Raw genomic sequence first — 5,613 nt, 5'->3', positions numbered from 1 at the left:
GCTCCGAGGATGTTGTTTTCTAGCCTGTCTCAGTTTCCGGTTCCCATGAACCAGCTTGTCCCTGTTGTGTTTGGATTCACTGCGCCATAAGAAAACGTTAGAAGGCTCGCTTTCCTTTAAAGAAAAAGCAAGACATTGTTAATAGAAAGCCACCTTGGTTTCTATGCATTACTTCTCAGTCTTTTCCTCCATTGTCCTCTTTGTAATGATTCCAGAAAACACCTTTCATCTTTACTGAGATTTTGAGTGGTACCAAAGGGTTGGGGCTCAGCTTTCTGTAGCAACTTGCTTTCCCTATGGTTGGTGTTGCTCTGCTAGGAGATGCTCTCAAGCAGTTTGCCCATTTCAACTGGTATTTTGGGTAAGTGCATTCTGTTAACTCTTGAAATGCCCAGCCTGTGTGATCCCACCATGCTAAGAGTGAGGCCTCCAGACCATTCATATCCCTCCCTTCAGACTGAACCCCTTTCTCCCTGCTTCAGAGAGAGGTCAGAAGAATAAACACAACTGATACCTTAGGGTTTTTTTTGCCTTTTTTCTTTTGCAGTGCAGTTTCATAAACTAAAATAGCTGACCCTGCTGCCATCAGTGAGCTGGAGTGAATGACCCACAGAAACCCTTTCCAACCCGAATTGTTGTGCTACATCCCTGAAAACGCAATTAAACCCTCAGTCCACCCCAAATAGCTTTTGGACTTGACTGATTTCTGTCCAGCTTGGCAGAGGGATATTAAAACATAATTAAGGTCCTAGAAGGTTGTTTTTTTTTATTTTGGGTTTTGTTTATTTGTTTGCTCTGGGTTGTTTTGCGTTGGTTGGGGTTTTTCTAACGATGGCAGGACAGAGAAGAAAGATGAAAAGCAGATTCCTCCTCCCCTCCCTTCCCTGGGAAAAGCGGACAGATCTCTCCTTTTGAATGCTATGTAGGAACAGCAAATACATCAACCAGCCCGTTTCCTTCAGCTGTTTATGTCTGTGAGTCAGATAAGTCAAAGACACCAACTCTCACGCAACAGCCCCATTTTCCCCTCCTCAGGATGCCAACCTTTCTCCGGAGATGCTCACACCCTGATCTAGCAGACAGCAAACAGAAGTAACAGCGTCCCACAGCTGCAGCTCCAAGCTCTGGAGCTCTCTGGCACACCCCAAGATACACCCCATACTCCTAAGGAGCCACAAACCCCCAGAAGTGGCTTAGACAAAACCCGAGAGGCTCCCACATACTTTTGTGTCACTGGCACAGATAAGTTGCATTTTTCACTGCAGTTTCATGCCAGAGACAGCTATTACCTGCTCTGGCAATTTTCCTCTCAAAAGGAGCCACACTTCAGACTTCACAGAAACTTGGGGGCCCTCTCATGCCCCAGAAGGTTTTTCAAGCCTGAGGAGAGGTACGAGGCAGATCTGAAAGTGAGATTGGGCTCTCAGTCATCAAAACATCCACGTTTCTAAGGGCACTATCTCTCTATGCGGACAGTTGGAGAAAGCCAGTGTGAGCTGCCCTCGGGGTGACAGGTGAGGAGCTCCAACTGCTGCCCGATGGCAAAGGATGCCTCGCCAGGGCTGTACTTAGGGTGTCAGAGTCAGTGAGGCACACCTGCAGGTCAGTGAGATAGTGGGATCCCACACAATAAACCGACGTGCATTCCCACACAGCAGCCACAGGTTCTGGTTTGTACCTGCCCATTACTCCCTCCCTCCCCTGATGCAGCAGGGATTGAAAGGTTTAAGGAAGGCCCACATAGTTATTGATGTATTTATGATGGACACAATTCCAAAGCATTAAAAAAGTCTTCCTTCTGACAGGCTGCACACAAGCAGAGCACATTTAAGCGTGCTGTGTACTTGACTCACAGTAGCTGGGAGACTGGCTATTTTCTTAGATCTCCATATCTTGATCCCTGGGTGGACACGTACATGCAGGGTACTTTCCCACCTCACACTCACAAGGCAATATCACAGCTTTCTTCACAGCTCCTCAACCTGCTTTGACCAACCTGCCCATTGCACTGGCACATTTTGGGGAGGGAGGGAAGGAATGACAGGGTGTGCAGGGGAACAGGACTGCAGTGTCCCATGCTTGCCTGGGAAAAGTGCAGTTCAATGCTATCACACAGTTTTGGGGTGGGAAGAAAAAACATAGGAGTTATTCTCCATATGCCATCATTCATGGCAGGGCTATGCCTGCTCCTGAGAACCATCCCATTCATGTCCATGCTGGAATTTCAGCTCCTTCAGTCCTGCCTGTCCTCTCCCCTTTCCACTTATGCCGTCCAAGACAAAAATATCAGCAAACCAAAGCAGTGGTGGTACTGAGGAAATCTAAAAGGCCAAACTGACACCTCATTGTATAGAGTAGCAATTCATGGATCCCCACTGAGCACACATTGCACAAGGACATGTTGCTGTGGGCAGCAGAGGGCAGGACTCCTGCAGACTGGTACCCTTCTGGAGATTTCCCGTAATCCCTTGGAAAGGTTCACAGCTGGGGAACCCGCCCAGGAGGTGCTCATTTTGCCACGTAGATGGACTGCTATGCCAGGCCAAGCAAGCTGCCTGGAAAGCCTCCATGACCTGCCCCTTTTCCTCTGCACATGCACGTTTTCAAGGCACTCTGCTGCTGGTCTGTGAGGAGCCCTGCCCTGGGACCCTACATGTGAGGATGAGGATACTGGCACAGGTTGCCCAGAGAGGTGATGGATGCACCATCCCTGGAGACATTCAAGGCCAGGCCGGATGTGGTTCTGGGCTACCTGATCCAGTTGAAGGTGTCCCTGCTGACTGCAGGAGGGCTGGACTGGATGAGCTTTGAAGGTCCATCCGACCCAAACTGTTCTATGATCCTCCACAGCCTCTGGTCCTCCTGCACTCAGGAGGACCTGGTGGCACCCACCTTAAAGGGTCTGGCTCCCAGCTGAGGCAGTGGCACTGTACTGGCAGGACTTGTGCCACCCTCCAGCTCAACTCTGCTGCATTGGCCACAACAGCATCCTTCCCTATGCCTCATCCAAGCCCTCCAGCCTTGCCTCAGAAGTGTTCGGAAAAGCAAAGGCATCACCTTGGTGTGCAGGGAGCACAGACTGGTCATGCCACCCTCCTTGTGAGTCCCAATGTGCTGCCAAGCCAGTGCTAATCACAATTGCATCTTATGACCACTCTTATACAGGCAGCATTTTGTGCCTGAAAGACCAATAGATCTCTCAACAGAGACCAAGTAACTGCAAAAATAGAACCAGATGCAATAACATCTTACATAAGCTTTGGTTAATAATAAACCCAACTTTACTCAAATCCTAGCGACTCTAGTCCTAGTAGTGACAAGCTAGGAGACAACTATGAGAACATACCGAACTATTTGCTGTGATTTAATGAGATTCTCATTCCTGCACTTTGTAAATTGTTAATAAGGAAAAGACATATTTAGGGTTGATCCATCCCCCTTGCTTGGGATTGTTCATGTAGCTTGACTCAAACATCTGATTTAACAAAATGATTGCAAGTGTTACAGCACAGATTTATGTTTTACTAGGAACCAAAAGATATAAACACACACCAAGTAGGATTCTTGACTATCTTTTAGCTTACCTCCCTCTAAAATCAATGGTAGAATGCTATTGAAAAGTTATATTACTTCAACTGGTGGGATAAACTGGATCCTTTTAAAGTCTGTCCTGGCTATTCTCTTGCTTCTTGATTAGGCAAGCTGGCCTTTATAAACTATGTTTGCTTCTGCCAAAAAGCAACCTGCTTGGTCAGAGAATAAACTGAATTTCTGATAAACTGGATTACCCATTTTGGAGCCCTTTGAACTAAGAAAATATTAGTCTTCCCTCCCACCTCCTAGTGACTGTAGCAAGGGTCTGAAACACTGTTATAGAGGTTTACAAAGCTGCCCAAGAACAGGCTGTAGCCTTGCCAGTTCCTCTTACTCAGGAGACATTATTTGAGTAAAGTGTTAAAGAGATGATAGTATCAGCCATACCTACCCTCTTCAGCCATGGAGACAGTAATGTTCTAGGGCAGGTTAGTGACAAAAAGGCATCCAAGCTACCAACAGGTAGGTGACTAAGAACGCACATTCCAGGGGCAAACAAAGGAAAGGAATTTAAATGTATTGAAATGCAACAGTGTCAGCCTCAGAGATATTAACAAAGAACATGCCCTATAAAGGCATTTGCAAGGTCACAGCCTGGTAAGGATATTCATATTCCTTCTAGACACTGCCAACTGGATTTGCAAGCTTCTCTAAAGCCTAAGTTACACATTGCTTTGGGTTTTGGTATCTCAATAGTAAACATGTTGGTGTATCAACAGTATCTGCAACTAATGCTAGTTATCTAGATAAGATTTTTAAAAGCAAACCAAAAATATACATTTACTTATATCAGATCACCTGGTTTCCCTCAGTTTGATGACTGAAGTCCAATGCAGATGTTAATTACAGTATTAATTACATAATACTTGAAAAGCAAGGGCACTTCTCACAAGAAGTCTGGAATAATGCAACACTTTTCAATTACAAGCCAAATTTGCTTTAACATTTGTGAACACATCTCTAGTTTTGCCTACTTATACCTTTGCTGTTGTGCTGTCTACTTAGCAAGACAAGGAGTATCTGTAGGAAAATAAAGCACATGCACTGACCTAATGACTGCAACAATGTTCTAACACATCTTTTTATGCCTTTTTTTCTCCTTTTAAGCAAAGGAATGCACATGAGCACACATCATAGTAACAGCTAGCCTGTCAAAGTCATTGTGGAGGGAGCATTCAGGTTCAGATGTGAGCAGTAGCACTGCCGACAGAATGGGAGCAGGTATGACTGGATCACAGAGTGACCCTGAATAAGGTATTTGACTGTTCAGCTCATTTCTCAGTTTGTGAAATGGGAATATTAATGTTTAACTACCTCAATAAACCAACATATACCCGGGAATACTGAAAAGCCATGGTACTTCCATGTTAGCAATACAAGTCAGTACATGGGAGCTTCTGCTGCCAAGAATGCGACCTTTTGCCAACCCCCCCACCCCAAATAAAAAAATTGTCTAAAAGAATGACACAAAATTGACGCGAGGCCTCGCAGTGAGGATGATTTGGGGATTTAACTTATCAAGGAGAAGGTCAAAAGTTAACTTGATCACAATCTGCAGGTACTTATACAAAGAGAGTAGCTGTAACTAGAGGGCTCCATCTCTCAAAGGCAAAACAAGTACTAGAAATTCAAATTGCCCAAGTCTGCAAGGAACAGGCAGCAGTAACAATCTTCAGATCAAGGCTGAATCTGAGATACACACTGGGTCACTGGCTCACCTGCAGGCGCCGCCGGCCGAGATCACCCATGCCTTCTTTGCAGAGGGGTCAGATTAGACTATCTTAACGCATTCCTCCAGCCTCCATCGAGAAAACTATTTCTTTAAACACCACAAGTTTAAAATTTAAGACCACAGATTTAAAATCCCACAAACTAACACCACAGTTTTAAAATTCCTCATCCAAGGGCTGGTAACATCTCAGGAAAAGCTAAGACCGAAGCACTGACATCAGCTAGAATGTTAGTAAAGTTTCTGCAGTGACCACTGATTGTGATAGCTTTAACATCAGCTAAATAGGG

Source organism: Pezoporus wallicus, unplaced genomic scaffold, assembly GCF_028554395.1.
Source record: "Pezoporus wallicus isolate ANWC-B61680 ecotype Strahan unplaced genomic scaffold, APGP_CSIRO_Pwel_v1 contig_8791, whole genome shotgun sequence".
Lineage (NCBI taxonomy): Eukaryota > Metazoa > Chordata > Aves > Psittaciformes > Psittacidae > Pezoporus > Pezoporus wallicus.
This window is presented reverse-complemented; position numbering follows the sequence as displayed.